Source organism: Camelus ferus, chromosome 12 (assembly GCF_009834535.1).
Source record: "Camelus ferus isolate YT-003-E chromosome 12, BCGSAC_Cfer_1.0, whole genome shotgun sequence".
Classification (NCBI taxonomy): domain Eukaryota; kingdom Metazoa; phylum Chordata; class Mammalia; order Artiodactyla; family Camelidae; genus Camelus; species Camelus ferus.
Window position 1 is genome coordinate 32,955,378 of NC_045707.1, and position 23,180 is coordinate 32,978,557.

A 23,180-nucleotide genomic window follows, 5' to 3' on the forward strand; every position below is an offset into this window, starting at 1 on the left:
AAATCTAGAATTTTATCCAAAAAGCTGGGTACTTACATGTTTTGTTTTATGGCTACTTTCTCATTTTTCAGCATAGGACTTAAAAAAAAAATTTAAATCAATAAAAGAAAGGATTCTATTTACATATCATAGAAAACTATATGTACCAGATTAGTATTTTACTTGGTTTATTAATACATTATTTATTTTTAGAGTATAGAAAAATCAATGCAGTAATTACTTACTGTTCACATGTATACAGAAAATATAAATCCTTGGAATGTTGCACACATTATCATTGCATAATCTGAATCCATATGCTGTTTATAACAAGCTGAAATGTTAGACCCATGAGAAAAGAACCAGATTCTGGCACAGGACAGTTTTGTGGTAAGGAAAGATGAATGGATTCCAAAATTTAAAAAAAAAAAAAAAACTTGTTAAAAGCTTGAGGGTTCCACAGTAAAATAAGAGAGCTGAAATGGAGGTTTAGAGATATATGTTAGCACAAGCTGACATTTAAAACAGTTAATTCCTTTCTTCATCCGTATTCTCCTCCTGCTCTTCTGATCCTGACTTAGGTAAATGAACTGACTCACTTTCTTAGCAGGTAAAGACAGGAACAAAGATGTCTGGCAGTGTAACCTCTCCCCACCTTCTTCCCCAGTCCCTTACATGGTCTTTCTTTAATAGTTGTTTTTCCTAACGGAGGTAGAAGGTAGATCTGCGTCAGTCAAGTGATGCAGTAGTTAGAGCTTGTTGTCTTAATTGCTGCGAGCATCTTACCAAGGATGCTAGGGCTGCATGTTTCATTGCCAATGTGAGTAGTTTCATACAGTGAAAAAGGCCTTTGTCCAGGCATATGTAACTCCCCTCTCCCTTTCTTACATAAATTTGGGGTAAGGTGATTTGTGAATATGAGAATGACTCAATAAAAATACCTTCTGAGCCCATCAGGATGGCCATTATTAAAAACAAAACAAAATAGAAAACAGCAAGTGTTGGAGAGGTTGTGGAGAAGTTAGAATCCTCGTACATTATTGGTGAGAATGTAAAATGGTGCAGCCAGTGTAGAAACCTGTCTGGCAATTCCTCAAAAAATTGAACATAGCAGTTCCTCTTCTAGGTATATACTCAAAGGAATTGAAAGCAGGGATTTGAACAGGTAGTTGTTCATGGCAGCATTATTCACAACAGCCAAAAGATAGAAATGACTCAAATGTCTATCAAAGAATGAATGGATAAACAAAATGTGGTATATATCTAAAATGGGCTATTACTCATCCTTAGAAAAGAATGAGAGTCTGATACATGCCACAGGACGGACGAATCTTGAAAACGTTATACCAGTGAAATAAGCAGACACAAAAGGACAAATGTTGTAAGATTCAACTTACATGAAGTGCCTAGAATAGTCAAATTCATGAAGCATAGAGTAGTCCTAGAGACAGAAAGTAGAATGGTCCTTAACAGGGACTGGGGGGAGTGGGGAGTTATTGTTTAGTGGATACAGAGTTTTAGTTTGGAAAGAGGAAAAAGTTCTGGGGATGGATGGTGGTGATGGTTGCCCAACAATGTGAATGTACTTAATGGCACTAAACTGTACACCTAAAAATTATTCAAGAGGTAAGTTTTACTTTATGTATACTTTACCGTAATAATTGTGTGTGTGTGTGTGTGTGTGTGTGTGTGTATAAATGTAGAGGAAAAACACACTCCTGTTGTGTGTCTCCTTTACTCTTAAGACTGTTATAGTACTACTTCGATTCTGATACAGGCGTGTGATTTTTCCACATATGAAGCAGTTGTGCAACATGAGCTGGGTGTCGTACAATTTAATTCAGTTCTAACACTGTTTACCTGGAGAAAGTGTCAGATACCATAGGCTGGCTAAGGGCTCTGCCCCCACCCCCGCTTCAGATACCAGTTGCAAGGCCAGTTTGTTACTTGTACTTCTGAGTGACCTGTAGCTATAAACTGAAGGTTTCATGACCCCCTTCTCAGGTTTGATTAATTTGCTAGAGCAGCTCACAGATCTTAGGAAAACAGTTCACTTACGAGATTACCAGTAGGTTATAGAAGGATGTAACTCAGGTACAGCCAGTTGGAAGAGATCCACAGGGCAGTTATGTGGGAAGTTGGTGCAGTTTCCATGCCCTCCGGAAGCACCACTCTCCCAGCACTTTCACATGGTAATCAGTTGGAAGCTCTCTGAACCCATCGTTTTGGGTTTTTGTGGAACTCAGTCTCCAGCCCCTCTTTTCAGCCAGGACGTTGGGGAGTTCTGATCCTCTAATCACATGGTTGATTCCCCTGGCAACCAGCCCACATCCTTAAAAAGTCACCTCATTAACATAAACTCAGGTGTGGTTGGTTGAATGGGGCTTGTTATGAATAACAAAGGACACCTTTGTTGCTCTGATCTCTTGGGAAATTCCAGGGGCTTTTGGAGTCTGCCAGGAGGGGGCCAAAGAGCAAATGTATGTTTCTTGTTATAAAACACAGTATCACAGTTTACCCCGTGGTATTCGAACATTGATCCCTTACAGCAAAGCAGTTATAAAACTCAAAAGGTACTGACACATTACTAGAATCCCATTGTGCTATTAATAATTATCTAGTCCATCATTATTGTGTATGTAAATGTGTTCCAGGGAGAGGCCACATAGGTTTGCATGCGTCCGTGGGAGATCTTTTCGGAAACAGGGATGAAGACAAAATATGCATTTTTTTATTATAAATCACAATAGATAAGTATATATTATTGAATGTTATTTACCTTCACTTTTATTTAATAGTAGTTACTTTGAAAATTCCAATACAAGAATTTCTTCACACTAGCAGATTAAAGAGGAGAAAGTTAGACTTTGAGGTACAATATCAAGATAAAAAGACATCTGTTCCTCCCATACTCTTCCAAATTCCAATTAAAATAACCAAAGCAATGTAAAAGAATTTTTTTAACTTTGAGAATAACTGCCAAATAAGGAAGATTAGGATGTAATTAATGCATGATATTAAGGGAAGATTCGTCATTCTCCCTCATGAGAAAGTGGTATAGTTGTCAGTTAGGGTGATTCTGTCAGAACCTGAATAATACTTCTGAAGTTAGAGTTGACAGCTTAGAGGCCAGATTAGTCCCAGGGACAGGTGGGGAACTGTCCATTTTGGAAATCCTTTCACCACTGCGGAACAAATGTATTGAGAAGCAATTGAGTGGAGAGGTCTAAAGGTGGTTATCGTCACACAAAATAGGTAAGGATTGGACCTGTCCTTGCTGGGCCAGACAGTAGCTAGCAACCAGCTGGACACCAGACATAGTCCCATCACACATTTGGGAAGGCCAGGCCAAAGAGTAAATTACATGTGGGAAAAAAAAATGTTTCCTGGCATAAAGATTTGCCAAACACAGTGAAAGGTATACAGAGACACGTGTCCCCAATGACCACCTTGGACACCTGCTCCCTCCTGTTCCCCTCAGTATACTGGATTACTGGGCTGGTGATAGAAAGGTAAATTAGTCAAATCTCCAGCTCTCCACGTAAGAGGAGACTTCTAATGGCACATAGGTGGACAGTGAAAGGATTAAAAGAAAAGATGCTCATATGAATTTGGGGCCAATAGCAGGCTTTTCTTCTGATTGTTGTGGGAAGCAGAAAATGAACGTGCATGGGACCTACAAAATATTCTGCAGTGTAAGCAAATGAAGAGAACAAAGCTTTGGGGGGAAAGCATACATATTAAAAAATATTGTTATTGAAAAAGCATTTGTACTGTCAATAAAAAATTTTTTAAAACTCTAGAAAAGAGGTGAAGGATGAAATGTGATCACAAAGATATAACAGAGTTGACGGAATTAAGAAAATCCTACAAAGCAGCTAACAATCCTGTAGCTGAACTGAATACTTCATTAGAAGCAGAAGGAAACAAATTGAATCTGCTAAATATCATTGGTAATTAGGAGAGCCCCTTGACAAACTCTCCTCTAATGCAGGGGAAAAGAAAAAGAAAATGATTGCAAGATTGTCATCAAGAAGATGATCTATACAGAAGATAGGAAACAACGATCCAACTAAGTGCATAATTGATGTTCCTAAGGAAGAAAACAGAAAAAATGGCACAGTAAAGGAAAACAACAATAAGAGATATATTAAGAAAGATAGGAATTTCAACTTTTAAAGACCACATTTACTATGTCCCTGATAGAATTTGTGAAAAATACCAGTATCTAGGCACATTCTGGTAAAATTTTTGAATTTCAAAAAACAAAACCCACAAAACTATATTTTAAGCATCTAAAAGGAAAAAAAAAATCTCTGAAGGAATGAAAATCAGTCATGTCTCAGACATCTCGGCCTTATCCATCAGAAGACAATGAAACAATTTGGCTTTAAAGTTGTGAGGAAGAAGATTGTGACTCTTAAATTCTGTATCCAGCTGAGTGTCATTCTCTTATGAAAGAAATAGGAAGATATTCTCAGATGTACAATGATTTAGGAAGCATATTGTTTACATACTTTTCTTGAAAAAAAATTATGTAATGAAATATTTCAAGCAGCCGAGAAATGAACCAAAATAAAAAACTCCACCCCTTCACACAGAGCTTGCAGACCTGGGCACTGTCACTGGGGTGTTTGAGGCATTTCTGAGTGTCATCATACCTCTGCTTTACTGATAGCACTTCTTAAAGGTTATTGTCTGATGTTGGTAGTTTTCCTGACTGAAAAATTATTCCTTGCTTTTGCAAAAACTTACTTCATTTTATTTCTGCTGAAAGAAATCTTTGCCTGCATCTATGCTGCTTCCTTTGCCAGAGTCTGCTTTTTGGCCGTTCCTTTTGTTTCTCTGCCAGATATTCTCTCAGATCCATACACTGCAGGCCTAGTACCAGACATACTCTGCTTGTATTGCCCTAGTGCCTTGCTTGATGCAGCACCTCAGGCTTTGTGGGTTACCTTGTCTGCAGGGAGGAACTTGATCATTTCCCTAGATTCTGTTCAAGGACTAGCATACTCTTTGGAGAATCTTTGCTCTTTGAGCTGCTTACTTTTCAAAGTAAGCAAATTACCCTTGCAGCAGTCTTATGTGAAATCTTTGGTTTAAAGACTGCTTATTTACAGTGTGTGGGGTCCAGTCTTCTTTTTTGGAAATTTGGATGAATGGATTCTTATTGTCTACTTTGTAGTTTAATATCTAGCCCACTATGCAAATAGCTTAGTATCTGGTTGGAAAGATAAGCCTAACATATTAACAACAGACAGTAATTTAAAGTGTCATTGAGTAGGTTTCAGGTTGTACGATAGAGTTGTTAGGTGTCATAGACACTCAGAAATGGTGGAGCATAGTTATGAAACACTTCAAGGAACATATAGAGGACTTGAAGAAGGTATTAACAAATGGTTGGGATTTGGAGATGGCAAAATTCCAGTTAAGTGAAAGAGCATGAACGAAGGAAAAATGTGGTCATGAGCTTGGGCATGTTGATGCAACCATAAAAATACTCCTCCGCATGCTCCGTCTTTTCCATACGTGAGATGGCAAGTGGGGGGCTATGGGGCAACAAACAGTAAAGCTAGGAAGTAATTTGGGCAGAGAGAGCACTGTGTCTGGGAGCCAATTAAATGTTATCTGGATAGAAGATAGTGGGACTCCAGGTTTTGATGGTGGCTGAGGAATGGAGAAGGGATGGGAATGAGAGATAGTGGTAGTCGTTGTTGACTGAAATAAATGCGCAGCCAAAAAACTGAGAGCTCTGTTTCATTTGGTGGGAGGCCTCGAGCCAGGATGACAGCCTCTCGGATGGCTCTGAGGGACTGCTCCAAAGAGGTAGGGAAGGAGCCAGGATATATAGGAGCTTTACAACAAAGGCCAGGTAGTTGGAACATTAAAGGATTACTTGTTAACTAAAGAAACCAGGCATCTCAAGTTAAAGAATTTAGCGCTTTTCTGTGTATAGGAGGAAGCAAACATTTGGGCTCATTGATTTCATTCCTTTGACGAGCACCTCCCTATCCAGGGCCAGTATCCTGTCCTTTCTTATTCTGAGTCCCCTCAGGGTGCACCACTGTGAGTGGTGGCAGAGGCTGGGCTGCAGGCTTGTCTTCACTGGGGGGTGGCAGCAGCCGCTGATGACTTGGTAGCTTCAGCATTCTTTGTTTACTGATACAGTTTGTAGTATTTTTCATTCACATCACAGTAGTTAATGACTAAGTAGAGGTGGGAGTACAACAGATGAGTTTTGAATATTGGTAAATAAAACAATGGTGAGGTCATCATCAAAGGCAGAAAAATACATGTTAGTCAAGTCTCTGATTTGTTGTTTCGATCCAGTTACTTTTGTTTTATAAGATAAGGTAAAGAACTCTTTCCGACTCATTGTACTTTTCTGTTTAAAATTTTTGTTGCTGTTTCTTCTTCATCTTTTGGTCAAGACCAAATCTGTAATGAAAAATGTTTTTATATACTTCAAGACGATGTTGAGTTTACTTACTTATTTCTTTAACCATTTGTATAGGCCATTAAAAACCTTTCATTGTATTTGTGATTGTCTTCTAAATCTTTTTCATTTATCCATGTATCTCTCTGGATGTTAAAACCAGATTTGGCCATAATACTTCAGTATAGTTACAGCCTGAGCAATATTGATTTTGAGTAAAGAACAGTACTTCAAGTTTCTTAAAATTTATACACCTGTTTATTCACAGCACTATAGTGTTACACTACACTGATGAGTCGGTTCAGGTTGTCATGTTTCCTACAAAGCACTTTGAAAGATTTCGATAACATTTTGTGAAAGTTTCTAGGAAAGCGTTGATGGACTTCCGGGCAACATTCCTCCTCCTCTGAAAGGTAAAGTTCTCTGATAAGAAAGCAGTTTATCAAGGTGGCAGTAAAAGATAAAGCCGGGCTAGTAACCCAGGGTCTGTGAACTCCTGAAGTTTGGGTATATGCTTTTGGATTAATAGTTTTCTGAAGGGGGTCCAGATAGTTCATCCGTTTTTCAATAATCCCCAATAATCTCAGGAAGTAAATTTTTTATTTCAAATTACAGAAGAAAATGAGGCTCAGCGAGGTTATGTTACTTGTCAGAGATTTCACAGATGGCAAGTTGCAGAGCTGGGATTTGAACCTAGTTGTGTGTGTTTGTGTATGTGTGCAAATTAAACTTAAAATTCCATGCTTTTTCCACTTAATACATCCCTCTTAGTCAAAATGATTCTATTCTATCATTTGCTGTATACCTGAAACTAACACAATATTGTAAATCAACTATTCTTCAATTAAAAAAAAATTCTAGGGGTGGGAAGGGGCAGACTGGGATTTTAAAATGCAGAATAGATAAACAAGATTATACTGTACAGCACAGGGAAAAATATACAAGATCTTGTGGTAGCTCATAGCGAAAAAAAAATGTGACAATGAATATATACATGTTCATGTATGACTGAAAAATTGTGCTCTACACTGGAATTTGACACAACATTATAAAATAGCTATTACTCAATAAAAAAATTTTAAAAATTCTATTCTGATAAAAGTCATGATAGTCAATCAGGGAGAGCTGAGAAGTTTCAAAATAGTGTCCATGGAATACTTAGGCAAAGGCTTTAGATCAAAAGCTTCTTAGCTTGGGGTCTTTGGATTAAATTTAGAAGGTCTGTGAATTTGGACGGGAAAAAAAATCCATATTCGTGTTCCACTAACCACAATTTCTATCAATTATATGTAGATCACAACCCACAGTAGTATTTGTGACTGTAGTATTGGTGACTATCACCCATAGAATTTATAGATATTTTCATATTATATTACGGTTGTCACAGATATCTCAGAATAGCACTTACACTCATAACTGCTTCAAAATTATGGCGTTTACTAGAGCCACCATTAGAGCTTATTATTTAATGTGTTAAAATGCACATTTATAACTATATTATAAATTGGGGTTTTTTTTGTTTTTTTTTTTAGTATTTTGATAACCCTGTTTAAAGATTGTTTCTTTTTTGTAATCCCACATATTTCCTCTCATGTATTTTAAAACATTATCCTGAGTGGTCCGTAGGCTTCACCAGACTTCCAAAAAGCCCATGGAACGAAAAAAGCTTAATAACCGCTGCTTTGCATCATTTCATCATTTCCAAAGTTTTTTTTTTTTTTTTTTCGTGCATTGACCATGGGACATGCAGCACAGGATTTCATATGTATAATATTACTTATTGAAAAGAGCATTTTCAAAAATCATTCATCATCTGATAGAATGTAGACTTTCAGACTTTCAGGAAATGTTTGCAGCTTCTTACTATTTTATTTCTTTCATCACTGTCTCAACTTAACAACTCTCTGGGCTGCCTCAGAGACAGTTTGGTGTAGTATTTAAGAGCAAAGACTTGTAGACAAACTTAGATTCACATGCCAACTTCACCACTTAATACTGTGTGGTAAAGTGACCTTGTGAAAGATACATAATAATTTTTAAACTTCAGTCTTTCCACCTGTAAAATGGGAATAAATAGGGTTGCTGTTGGGTATCTATAAGACAAGAAATGTAAATCACTTAGCACAGCATCTGACAAATAATAACAATAACATTCATTGAAGGTGGCCCTGCATATGGCTTGCTACCCTTACACTCTCATGTGTACTCTCTGCATTACAGCCTCTCTGAATCTCCTGAGCTAAAAAGTGATGGAAATCTTGAGTACAGGGGGGATTTCTCGTATTCTTCTTATTCCCTCAGCAAGATCTGGGAACTCATCTGCGTCTGTACTTCCATCATCTGCCAGACTGTCAGCTGTTGGATTATTTAATAACAAGTCCTGAGCCCATGTGAGCAAACAAACATAACAACACATGTAAGGGAGTCCAATACCCAGACAAGATCAATCAAAACAAACAGACACATAACTGATGAAACAGAACTTCTGGAGGAGACAGATAACAACTAAACTAAAACAACAACAATAAAAAACAGCTGTGATGACACTGGTTGCTAATATAGTTATATTCATTCTCTTTTATTTTAGGCAGGGAGACTTCCCAGGTGAATAATAATTGACCTAAGCTAATCATAAAAACGTATTCCCATTGTCAATGATTGATTTCAGCTTGGACAGGTGCCTCATTCTTGATCAGTTGCATCTCAAGGGAAATCTGAGTGGAGGTTCCTGGTAAAAGTTTTCCTCACAGATAAGAAGAGACACACTAGTTGAAGGGCTCCCATTTTCCCTGATGCTGTCCTCTCTGCCTGTGGTGTCTGGAATTGCTGCAGTGGTTGTGTGACCATGAAGGGAGACATCACTGACGTTGTGAGGAGAGCAGAAAGGAAAACACATCGGCCCTTATGAGGTAGTTGTGCCACTTACTTGACCAACATGGAACCACCTAAATATAAACTCTTTGTTACGTTTATATTTATTTTAAAAGTCACTTTTTTGTGTGTGTCATTTCTTTCTTGCAGCTGAAATATCCTATCTGATACATTTAAAGAAATTCATGTCTAGCCCCCTAAAAAGCGGAGATTTGAAAATAGTGTGATTTCCCAACTAAACAATTCAGTAAAAAGTGAATTAAAGGAAAACCCAAATTGGAAGAAATATCTGAAAACACATAGTAAAAACATAAAGAGGTCTATATCGTGACGAGAAAATTAAGAGACTTGAAAGACAGCTCCAGGAGGCTTAACATGTAGATAATAGACATTAAAAAAAATTTTTTCCCCTACTCTAAAGAAAGATTCAAGTTTGTGTAAGGAAAGAAAAAATATCTTTTCCCTCTATTCTAAGTTCTCAGCTGGGGCTCCTATAATAGATTAACAAGAGAAAAACAAATTTTTAAAATACGTTTTACATGACACAAAAACCTTCATACGGAGATGAAGACCCAGAGAAGCAGTTAAAGTTGCATGTTTTCATGGTAAGTTTGATGAAGAGTGGACACTCTTGAAAAAATGTGATAGGACAAAAAAGGATATGAGCCAAGTGTAGTAAACTGGGGGAAACCACAAGGCCTGTTCATTCCAATTCCTTTCATTCCTTTCCGGGTATTGGAGATAAGGATGCTATTTTTTTTCTAGATTTAGCGGGGCCATCCCTCACGTGAAAGTTTTATGACCTGCTTCAGGGGAAGGTCATACCATTTCTCAAATTCCTTCAGCTTAAAATATTCAGTATGCCCAGGTGCCATATTTTGGAGTAGCACATCCTGTACTCCATCACCTGCAAATTGCACAGGCTCACCAGATTGCACGTAGGATTAATAAGAAAGCATAGGCACCAAAAGCCTTGCTTGGCACATCAAGGATAAAGAGAAAATTTTATGAACTTCTAAATTTACATTAGAAGTGTCAGATTAGCCTTAGATTTCTCAACCCTGGAGCCTGGGAAGATGTCAGGGTAATGTGTATAGAAGGGGAGGGAAGGCAGAGAGGAAAGTTTCTGAAAGGCTTTAGCTCACATGCATGAGAGGAAGGGAAAGCAGGAAAGGGAGGATGTAGCATCCTGATATGGAAAACAATGGGTCCTTGTGGAGGAAACTGTGTCTTGTATATAGTGTATTGTTTATAGTAGATAATTCTGTCTGCAAGCACAGAGAAAGAGAAAGTAACTTAACAAGGGGTGGGGGGGAATGGAATAAATAGGAATTTGATCCAAACAGCAGAAACAAGAGGGAAAACACTACAAATAATGAATAGTAAATACGAAGGAAAAAAGATGAAACAAGATAGTTACCTAAGTTGTTAAATCAAGTATGAGTGGACTAAATTCCCCCCATTAAAAGACAGAGATTATCAGATTGAATTAAACTCTGGCTACTTACAAAAACAAACAAAGTTCAACAGTAAAAAGGTTGTCAAAAAGATACTAGGTCAAAGCAAACCAAAAAGAAAGTAGAAATAGCCATATTACTGTAAGACAAAGTAGAATTTAAACTAAAAAGCACAAAAGGATAAGGGGGCAAATATGGGGTAATAAAAGGGCATTATTCATGAAGAATATAGAGCAATCATAAACCTGTGGGTATGAAATAACATATCTAAATATATGAACAGGAGTCTTAGAAATGAAAGAAAACAATTTAAAAATACAGAGTTATAGTGGATAACTTCACTATGTCTCTTTCAGATTGAGATATGTGAGTAGTCAAAACTAAGTAAGGAGATAGAAAAACCAAATAATATAATCAATAAACTTTATTTAGTAGATACATAAAGAATTTTCAAATTTTAAAAATCCCTCAGATAAAAAATATAATTTTGTATTTTCATGGAACATTAAAAAATAGATCATTTACTTGACCATAAAGAAAATATTACTAAATGTTAGACTTTTAAAGGACATATTTTAAAAAATAATCCAATGAAATTAGAAATAAATATCTAAGTCTATGGAATACAGTGAACATTATACTTAGAGGAAAATTTATAACCTTGAATACCTTCATTATTAAAGGAAAAAAAGATGAGAAATAGAGGAATTTTATAAAAAGCACAATAAAAATTCTAGGAAGATAGAATAAAGATAAAAGTTAAAATTAATGAAGTGGAAAACATTAAACAATTGTAGAAAGAATAAACATTCAAAGTTGATTCTTTGACAGACAAAAAAATAGATTAACTTACAATTTATAATGAACCCACTTAAGGAAAAAAACACACACACACAATAATATTTGTGAAAAAGAAAACCAGTAAGTAGATACTTGCCTTTCCTGATATAAGAACATGCTATAAAGCCACCATAATAAAATTGTATTTGCATAGAAATATACAAGTAGATCAGTGGAACAGACTTGAGAATTTATAAATAGATATCAGTTAAACATGGTATTTAAACTCGGTCAAGAATAAACAGTTAAAAAATTGTTGATGGTTCGCTCTTCCTTATGAAAGAAAAGTAAAATTGAAATATTATCCCATATACTGAAAGAAATCACAAATGGATTAAGCTCTAAGTGCAAAACAAAAGTCCTGCACGGAATATAGGATACTATGTGTGTAGTCCAGAGGCAGGGAGCCCTTCTTAACCAAGACGAGGATCCCAGAAAGTGCAAAAGAAAGGATTAGACATATTTGACTGACCAAATCATAAACAGAGTCAATACAGAAGCAACAGACACAGAAGAATAATTACAATGAAAAGGCCAATAATTAATATCTACAATATACAAAAAACTGTTGCCAGCTGTGTAGAAAAACAACAGCAGCAAATAACCCCACAGATAAAAGGGCAAAAATGTGAAGATACAAGTCCCAGAAAAGCAAATAGCAAACAAACATTAAGAGCTGTCTGTCTTACAGATAGCCAGTGAAATACAAATTTTGCTTTAATGAGCTACCGACAATAATTAACTGGAAAAATTTTAAAGCTGTAACACTTATTGTTGGTGGAGGTTATGTATTCAACTGTATTTGTTATAGAAGCCCATCTAGAAATATCCATGAAAATACATTTACCCTTTGACGTAGCAATCCTATTCCTAAGAATCCATCCCATAAGAAGAAAAATTCTACCAGATGTAGTAGTGTATGTGCAAGGTTGTCATTGCAGTATATTTCATAGAGGAAAAACCATTGGAAACAGTGTCATTGTCATTTGGGGGATGGTTGCAAAATGGAATATTATGTAGCTACTAGAACATGTATGTTTACGTGTATGTAGATACTTATGATTTTGTAAGGCTATAAGAACATGTGGTAGAACCCTTATTAGGTTATTAACTTAGGTTTCCTGCAGTATAAGGAAAGGGGCCAAGAAAACAGAGAAAAAAAGTTTGCACTTAAAATACATAGGATATATTCACATTTATTCATTTGTATATGGTTAATAAATGTGTACAGGACATATTTAAAAAATAAATAGGAGATAAGCAACAAAATATTAAAACAGTAATAACATTAAGATATCTTGGAGGCCAGAAATCCAGGGCAATACCTGGAACTGAGCAAAAAGTTGGGATTAATTGAGAAGTAAAAATTATTTGTGTGGGAGAGCCATTATAAATAAAAATAAACAAAAATAAAAACTGGTGATTATCAAAGAGCTATTATACTGTTTCTTGATTTATACCTCAAGTCAAAGAAGGTGATTTTTAAAAATCTTCTCTATAGCACCAGACCTTAGTAAAATTTCCCCTAAGGGAGTTTTCTAATATGGGAAATGTAGTTAAAATTGATTTTTACCTAGCCTCTAAGACCATGATGTTGGCCATTATTCAATAATGCTTGGTTGAGACTTTAATAGGACATGGTTGAGTGCTTTATGTCAAAGGATGCTGACTACACCTTCGAAAATATTATGCTACCCAAACTGGAAAAGATCAAGGAAATTACATAGGTGCCCATGACATACTACCAAGAGGTAGTAATTCGTGGAATGCTGTACTGTGGAATAGTGACAAAAGACACAATAAATGCTTGAGAGGTGATCTTAGTCAAAACTGTCTGAAATATATGCATTGATTTATTGTGATATCATTTTCTCAATTTCTGTTAAAACTTTCTTTAGCTTCGGTTTGGTTTGCTTATTCAAAAAATATTTATTTAATACCTGCTCAGCACTAAGTAGCCACGTCTTGCATCTGCACCTTGCGTCTTTTACAGCTGGTTTAGTGAGGTAGGACTTAAATATTACTGCACAGCTGACAATGATATATCAACCTATAGCCCATATGTTTGGACCTTTATGGAATTTTATTTGTTTGTTTTTTTGTCATGATGGTCCAGTGCCAAATTAAAATATGTGTACATATATTCTCTTTAGCCAAATTCATTTATCTGAAGTTCAACTTTCTTTATGTGATGACATCTAATTTTTAATGCATTAAACCTGTCAGTGGTCAGAATGAAAACCATTGAGGCTTTCAAGTTGCAAAGGCCACTTGTGCCCATGGCTCTTGCTTGATACAGGACCTTGGCTCCATGGAGTAGATTAGTTTCAGCTCTCGGAGGTACTCATAGTGCTGTTGATATGTGGGATGTGATAAGTGGGTTACTTTCATAGAGGTCCTTAGAACATAGGTAGGGGTTTTAAATGGAGAGAAAATTGCCAAAATCTTCAATAAACATTAGTAAGTGACCTAGAGACTCTATAATTAATTCTGTAACAAGGACTTTTGTGACTGTGTGTTTTAAAACCAAAGCAAGGATTATTTTTAAATCCCAGATTTCCAGAGTAACAAGAATGTATATAGAAAATTCATTCAACCAAAATGTGTTAAATGCCAAGCATTCTTCTAGGAGCACTGAATGCACTGGGAACAAAACAATTATCTCTGCCCACGTGGAGCTTACATTCTAATTGGGGGAATATAGCCAAGAAACCAACAATCCGGAAACACCCATTACAAACAGTAGGTTGTAGCATATTGGAACATGATTAAATACATGAAAAAGAAGAGCTCTGAGTAACGGGTACTGAGTATTGGCACAAGATTTCTTTAATGGATTTTTTTTTAAGTGAATAGTTGTCAGAGTGTGCCTTGATTTGATATAGTTTGCTACATGTTTTTTGATGTAACTTATTTAAAAATTTTAATGTATCAGGGAATGTGCAGTGTTTGATAAGTTGCTTCAACTTTGAAATGTGTCTGCTACAAAGGAAAAATCATCTTTCATCATGTAAACAACTCTAAGAGATCATTTTGTTCTGTATTATTTGTGTTTAATAGCTTTTCTGAGCAATCTGTTCTGGTTCAACATATTTTTTCAAGATGGGCTGTCAGAAATTTAAATTGTAGTAGGTGAACTAAGTTTTGATGTGTCATAAAAAGGTGATGTAGAGCAGTAAAGGATCATAGATTTTTGGAAACAAGGAAATATTTTATTTCAGATTGTGGTAACTAAAAGTATATAATAGAATAAAGATCTAAAGCCTATTCAGAAGTTTAGAGAGGTTAGTTAGAGAAAAATATCAGGGGAAAATTTAGAAAAGCAAAAGAATTTCAAGACTTAACCCCCTCTTAGAAGTAATCTTACATTTTTATCAAGCTCATATATTTGAGAGGAATTATTCTGAAATTTTTGATAAGTATCCAACTACAAAATGTAAGTGATAGTTTGACAGTCCCAAAAGATGCTGTGTAGTGTGAATAGACCTAATTCAGGACTGCAGTTGAATGGAACATTATTTCACTTTTGGTCTGGATTGCATGTCGCTGAGAATAGGATCTGTATTTCTTTGAATTTCCCCATTCTATATCCCTCCTGGAATTCTTAAGGTCAGTTAAGCAGTAAATAATCTTCACTCAGCAAGTAACCCAAATCACCGTTTTCCTGTTCGATGTAGCTAATAAATTCTAAGCTAACTCTAAACTCTTTGTGAAGCTTCCTAATGGATGCTTCACTGGACTGAAGAGCTTTTGGAAGCAAAATAAAATAATCATCTAAAGTTGAATGTTTTTGGATCAAGGTTATTAGGTCAACACTAAATTTAAAACCTTTTTGAGAGACAATTTTTAATGGCACTTAGAAATTATGGCTAAAGGTCAGGCCGCTACATGTGATGTTGCTCAGATCCTTTGATGCTAAATGTCTACAACTGACTTATGTGTACGATATATTTTTTAAAACATTAACTGTGATTTAAAGTAGCAAGAGACAGTGTTCAAGCCAGGGAAAATAAAGTCCCTCTCCCGAATTTTTTCTTGTTGTTGAAATGGTTTGATTTAGTCATTTTATTGAACCTGAAAAAAGTTATTAATAGCTGCCTCTACAAAGGGAAGTAGGGAAGCTTTTTCCTGTCAATTCCTGCTTAGGAGTTTCTGAGATATTTTGAGACTGTAAGAAAACTGCAGATGAAATCCACACCAATTAGGGGTCTTGTGTGTTTGGAACCATTTAAAAATGCTGTGCAGGGCTCAAAGGAATTAGTAAAGCCTGCTGCAGAACAGCTACATTATTAATCTCCAAAGAATAGATACCAGATGTTCACACTGCCCAAAGTACACCTCAGTGTTCTTGACAGGTTTTTGTCGCATTGTCCTTTCACAGATGCAAATGTCTGAACTCCTCATGGGTGATAAGGCTATGTGGTTTCTACATATGAAATTATTAATAATCAGTTTGAAGAAATGCACTATTTTTGATAGGCAGGAAAATAATCTTATATTAAATTTGATATCTGTGAAAAATCGCCTAAAGCAAAATAGTAGAAATTCTTCATCTATTTTTTCTTTTTTTTTTGGTTCAGCCTAGTGATAGGCATGTCCAAACTAAGTGATAATCTTTTAATTCAGTCCAACTTTGTTGTTAAATAATGAATTATGTTATGGTATTTTCTTTATTAATTCATTCATTTGACAAACATTTCCATGAGCTACATGTTTAGGGAAAATAGTAAAGAAAGCAATCATGGTCTCAGGGAGCTTAGTGAAAAAAGGAGATGTTAATAAAAAAAACTACCCACATAAATAAGTAATCACAAACCGTGATACATACATGCTTTGCAGAAAAAGTACTGGGTGCTGTGAACGTATTTGACAGTGGAACCTGACCTGGAATTAAAGCTCTGGATTTCTTAATTCATCCATATTTAGTGAGCACCTACTTGTGCCAAAAAGCCAAACAGATTACTGTGGTTGTTTAAAACTTACTCTCATGACTCTCAGTTTGGTAGACCAAAAGATATTAGGAAGAAAACAACAGCAAACTTCATAATAAACTAAAGATAAAAAAGATTCCAGGGATGGAATTTTATTTTAGTCTTTTTGTCTTTCTTCAAATGTAGTTTCTGTCAGTGTCCTAAAGGAGCATTTGAATAATGCTTAAGATTTTTTTAGCATGTCTGAGTATTTTTCATATCACTCATTTTATTGCGAAAACTCCATTCAAAAAGTAATATTGTAACATTTTAAACATTTCAGAAAACAGAGAAAGGTGGGATACATAAGAGGGACCGCCAGAAACCAAATATTTTAGCACAAACATCATTAAGCTTTCTGCTAGCCATCAACCCAGTTTACCTTTCTTCTCTGCCAGGCTTTGTAAAGAGGAGTCTGCATTCACTCTCTCCACATACGCTTTTCAACCCAACAGAGTTCAGCTTCTGTCATCATCTCATTGAAATAGCTCTTCCTAAATTCCCCTAGACCTCCTAATTGTTGAATTCGGCAGTCTCCTCTCAGATTTTACATGATGCCCTTTCTGTGGATTTAGGTCACTGCTGTCGCCCTCCAACCTTAAACAATTTTCTACTATCTGACTCTGTCTTGGTTCCCTTGTCCTCCTCCTATTTCTTGGAATGCCCTCTTCTGTTTTCCTTAGCCAACTCATTCTTCTGCTCACCTTTTAAATCCCTGTCTGGTTTTCCACTGCCATTAGATTCGCCTCCTACAGATCCTCATCCATAACCTTGCTGTCTTCTATGCTCTGCTGACTCTCACATCTGTATCTTTAGCCAGGGTCTCACTTCTGAGCCCACATATCCCTCTGCCTCCTAGATAGTTCCACACTAGACTGGTTTTATTGTTTTCCCTGAAAACATACAAGGAGCATGATCCAGCTGGTCATACAGGCTGGAAACCTAGTCATGATCTGACCCTACCCTTTTCCTTCACTCCCCAGCAGGCCCCACAATCAGTGAATTGTGCTCCCTTAATCTCTCTACAGTTTCTCCCCTGATCCCCAGCCCCACTGCAGTTGTCCAGTTGTCTTCATTTGGAGCTTCATCACTTCTGTTCCTGCACATGGTCTTCACCTGGTGGATCTACTTTCATCCTCTCTTATCCCTCACCCTCTAGCCTGCTTTCAGAGCCATCCTCCTAAAACACAAATCTGATCATGTTACTGAGTCTGCTTAAAAGCTTCTAAGTGGCCCCCATCATCATGCCATTCAAAATGTCCCTGCCAGTGGTGCCACTGCCCTTTAGAACTATTGGGTTACTCAACAACAAGGTGGAAAAGCAAGGTAACTAGTAACCAAAATAAATTAATGCTTGAATAGTACATGGCACTTAAATTTTATTAGCATTAATTATCTTCATGAATGTTTAGAGTCTATATACCTATGCTAATTTTTATATATATTCTAAACTCCTTGCCTTTCAAGGGAAGTGTTTTAATTATCATTTTTATTTGAGGTACTGCTTCTTAAAGCTGAATGAAGCATGGGGAGAATGTTTGCCAAAACCAATGATTTTATTTTTGTCATAATTACTTTTAAACCATTTTCTTGACTGGCAGAGTTCACTTCTTAAGACTATCGCTTGTTTGCAGTAATGGAATCATGTCATCAGCGTACAGAGGGATACTTGTCCTTATATTTGTAATGGCAGGAGAGCAGAAATACAATAAATTCTCAAACCATATCAAGCAAATATAAAGTGGAAAAGTTGTCTAAAAAATTTCTTTCCACCAAATCAGTCATGGAGGAGACGATCCTGACCTGCCTTGGTTCTAACTCAGACGGCATCGCTGATGTCATGACGTGACAGCTAATCTCATACAGTTAGCCCACGATCATGTTTTAGCCAGAGTCAGATCTGAGCCAGTTATAGCTGCTAAACCTTATTGATTTTGATGTTTTTATCAGTAAGGAAAAAATAATATAATTATTGTGGTTAGTAGAAATATTATGCTGCCTGAAACCTGTTGCTTCTTCCCATAGAATATTAGATCAAGACTCCAAAATCTGCAGTTCATTAAAAAGAAATCTCAGCTTCTTGTTCAAGATGATAGACTGAGCATACATGTTTGTTTTCTTCTCTCGCAAGAGACCCCTTTAAAGTGAGAATAAGAAAAAGAAGGAAGAGGAGGAGGAGTAAAAGAAGGCGAAGAAATCCACTGCAAAGAGAATTAGACCAGGGGAGGGGGTCTTGAGCAGACAAGAGATTTTAACCCATTTTTCCAAGGAAGAAAAGGGTGGAAATGCGTTAGTGGGTACTACTGATTAAAGAAAGATACAGCCCCCAAGATGTACGAGAGTTGTTGCGGAGATGCCCAGCAGAATTATAAAGAGACTCAGGGTGCAGAATTGTCAAGAGCCTAGTGGGGGACTGACAACAAGGTGTTTAGCTGAGAGGCTAAGAGCACCTACACCAGTTTTACATTTTCCTCACTTTCATGTTTAGAATGACAGACCATCAGTTAGCTGCATAAAAACAACAAACAAACAAACCCTGAAGACTGCTCTCTTAAGATACTGAACAGCCTGTCTGGGAGAATTGGGGCTGCTATGGAGGTGTTGCACTCCAGAGTGAAACCATTCCTCAGTCGAGTATTCAGGGAACCCTAGGACAAACCCTTGCGCATCAGCAAATGATGACTGTGTTCCCAGAGCTCCCGGTCAGCTTTTCTGTTCAGAGTTAAGACTAGTGAGGAAACAAACCTGTACTGTACCTGAAAGCAGAGGAAGCCTACGTCAGCTCATAGAATAACTCTCCTAGACCTCCATTCTTTAACAGAAATATCCAATCAAAGAACACCGTAGACATACAAAGAAAACCAAGAGCACAGAAGACAAAAAACCAAGATAAAGCGAACAGTTGCCCCAGAGGAAGCAGAGATACTTTAGAGAGTAGAAAAACTAAAATATAGCATCTCTCTAATTCATATTCTCAGAGATATTTGAAATATTTCATTTATAAAATAAGAAGATGGTGCTGTTTAAAAATACAAAAACAAACAAACAAAATAACTTGAAGCCAGGACTAATGTGAAAAAATAAGTTGCCAAAAGATACCTATGTTTTGACATCAGTTATATAAATTATTAAATATTTAAAACATTGTATATTGTTTGTGGACATATACAAGTAGAAAATGAATCAAAACAAGTGTGGGAGTGGTACATAAACAATTATCTTTGGGGCACCCGGATTTTGGAGTAGGGGAGACAGATCTGGCTGGCTGTTATTTTATTTGTTAGAAAAAGAGAAAAACTGAAGCAAGTGTTTTTTAAAAGTTACTATCTGTCAAATCTGGATAGTTAATATCTGTTAAATCATGGTTGCCTATTATATGCTGTATACTTTTGCATATATTTGAAATATTTGTAATTAAAAATTCAAAAATTAAAATGTTGAATTACAGAAAAATTTTGTATAATTGTATAATAAAGTCATAGTCTAAATAAAAAGCAAAAGAAAACAAGACATGCCTTTTAACATGTGATGCAGTATAAAAAAAAGGAAAATCTGTTTGATTGTAGGCTTCCTGGGATTGTAATTGGACTGTTGGAGAAGGAAATATAACCCCAGCACTCTTTAGCTCTTAGTGAGCAATGTGTATGCAGCCATAATAATATAAAGGCTTTTTACCAGTTTTCAACTCTTAGAATCAGTCTATAAAAAAGCATAGAAGATTGGGCATTGGAATGGGAGGAAAGAATGGGTCCAGGGAGGATCAGGGCCACTGAGATGGTTTACAGAGGGAGAGCCAAATGGTATTAAGCTGCAGGATAGTCATGCATTCAATCATCAGACAGTTTTTTGCAACATCTCTTATGTCGAAGGCAGTGTTTTAGGTGACTGGCAATACAGTGGTGAACAAAACAAACTTGTTGGTCTTACTAGTTAAGAGGCAGATGTTACCAAACAAGGTTTTAAGAGAATTAAAAGTAATACAACTATCAAAAATTGGAAGCGGGGAGGAGGAAAGATTAGTGTACGTATGAATGCTAAATCTTCATCATTCACAAGAGAAAATCAATTTATAATGTCCAAACAGCACCGTCCAATTGTGGAAATGTTTTATATCTGCGGAAATGATGGTGGAAATATTATATATCCGTATCTGTGTTGTCCAGTACAGTAGCCATTAACTACACGTAACTGTTGAGAATTTAGAATGTGGCTAGTGTGACTAAGGAGCTGAAATTTTAATTTTATTTCATTAATTTAAATTTAAATTGTGACATGTGGCTGGTAGCACTGTATTGGACAGCACAGATTTAAGGTGAAGGAATCAAGAGATAACAGCATATGTGTATTTTTTAGAATTAAATGGAAAACCTGTTAAACGTGGTTTTCTGCAGGGATAAGAACTGAAAAAGAACATTTCACTGAGTCATGTACTGTTTGGTTTTCTACTACATGCATGTATTTGGTTGATTACTACTTAAACTTTTGGGTCTTTGAGGGAGAATAGAGAATCTTCCTCTTAAAAATGAGATAAAAGTTATACTTGACATGTCAACTGAAATGAATAATTGGACAAGAATCAGAGCTCTAAGATTCAAACAGTTCTTGTTAGCAGGATTCTCCGTAGAGAGTTTTGTTATTTGGCTTGAGATAGCTAATAAGATGAATTGTGGTCAGGGGATGTAATAGATTCTGGCTTCAGAAAAACTGAAAGCTACAAATTTTGAAGTATGGTGTTAGAATCATAGAGCTATGAGAATTGCTATCCACACAAAAATACAGAGCAGCAGATCTCTAGCTTGTCTCACAGAAACCATGCTCAAGTATATATCATCATTATTAAACCATCAGCCAACTCCAAGTGGCTTTTGATGTGCTCAAACTTATTTTGCATTTGAAGATAACAAAATATTTGTAGTTACATTTCAATTCAATGACTTCTTGGTCATGGGTAGTTTCTGTTATGTTCTACTGATGGGTCATAGAGCTAATTTTCTGAGGTTTCTAATTTTTATCTGGGAGCTGGGGGAGGCGGCGGGAGCAGAAGCTGCATAGCCGTCCTTGTTAAATTAAAAGTAAGGGAATGAGGGTGACTTTTTCTAAACATGGTACAGATGGAATTGGTGTCAGGTTGTTTATAATCTATTGCTAGTTTTAACAGTTTGTGTTGAGGACTTTTGGCAGGGGGAGGTAATACTTTTGTTGATTGATTGATTGATTGATTTTATTGGCGGTACTGGGAATCGAACCCAGGACCTCCTGCATGCTCAGCATGCACGCTGCCACTGAGCTATTCCCTCCCCCTGTGTTGAAGACCTTTGAAAGGAAGGAGGAAAAGGTTGGGACAGAGAGCTGAGAAAGTTCTTCTCAGGAGGCAGTTGGAGTGAAAGAAACATTTTACGTTTGTGCACAGAACACTACTTTTGGAGAGCTGTGTCACTATAAAAAAACTGGGTTCAAGTTGACTCAGAGTAGCTTTATTAAGCTAATTATGAGTGAGAAGGGAAAATTCTTTCTACTGCAATCCAAAAAAATCCATTCCGGTGTAGATGGTAGCCAGCACCAAGAATCTACTGTTAATAAACTGGACTCCTTACTCTTATATTTGAGACGTAAATGAACATATCTTGGATTTGCTTCCCATTCTACCAGCTGTATTAAGTTATGTCTGCAGATTAACACAGACTGACGGTTGGATAAAACTGAAGCAGAACTGCCATATATTACAAGTGCTGGCTGGCGACAGTCGTAGTGCCTATAGTCATTTGCTAGCTAGAGATGAGAATTCTTTGAGAGGAGAGCCTATTTATTAAATATAAGATATTCTTGATAATAATAGGCTAATATCTAAAAAGTGCAGTTTATATTCTTGGAAATAAAATGATAATTGGCCCATATCCAACTTCATCAAATAGAAACAAAGGGATGTATTGGGGCTGGGGGAAGTCAACTCTGTTTACACAGGTTTTCATAAGACTTTTCTTTTAAAAAGTGTATGGAATGTATCCAAAACAAATAATGTTTTGTTAGATGAGAAGACCAAAAGGGAAATCCTAGAGAAAGGAGGATGGATGATCTTTCTTTAATGTCAAAACTGACAAAGACACATCCCCCCCCCAACTTTTGCTCAAGATAATTTTCTCAACAAGACCCAGATTGTTTCAGTCTTTGCCTATCACCCTTTGAAGCACTTTCCTTATTATTAGGAGTGGGGGCAGGGTTTCCTTTGAGGATTTTTACAGCAGTGAAGAGTTCCTCCTTTAAATACTTTCACATGATGAGAGAATTCCACTTTCAAAGTGCTGTCATCACTGTGGCTTCTCTGCCGTAAGACAGTTTATTCTTGGGTGAAGGTCCTTCTTAGTTTGATTGTCAATAGTGCTCACCTTTCTGGTGGATTCTCTTTCTGTAGAGCTTTGCTTTTTCTGAGAGACTTAGCAAAAGAGCTCAACATTCTCTTTTGTTAACCTGATTGATGAAATTGACTTTTTTTTTTTTAAATGTGTTCCATCACATGCAGTTATAGACTTCGGCATGGCTCTTCTTGTCAATCTCCAGCAATTGAAACTTGGGTCACCTAGCCAATACTCCATCTTGAAAACTGCATTTCTTCTACAGTGCAAAGAGACA

The 23,180-nt window shown here is 36.4% G+C and overlaps 1 protein-coding gene and 1 long non-coding RNA gene across 10 annotated transcripts in view; one reads left to right on the forward strand and one right to left on the reverse strand.

The window, feature by feature from the left end:
- The window catches only part of MSRB3 (methionine sulfoxide reductase B3), a 258,819-nt gene that overhangs the window by 112,841 nt on the left and 122,798 nt on the right, over positions 1-23,180 (forward strand). The window lies entirely within an intron of this gene.
- LOC116667661 lies at positions 539-12,087 on the reverse strand. Its single transcript, XR_004324610.1, has 3 exons — positions 12,008-12,087; positions 6,910-6,911; positions 539-551 (listed from the first exon to the last, which is right to left on the reverse strand). It is a non-coding gene; the product is annotated as an uncharacterized LOC116667661 (long non-coding RNA).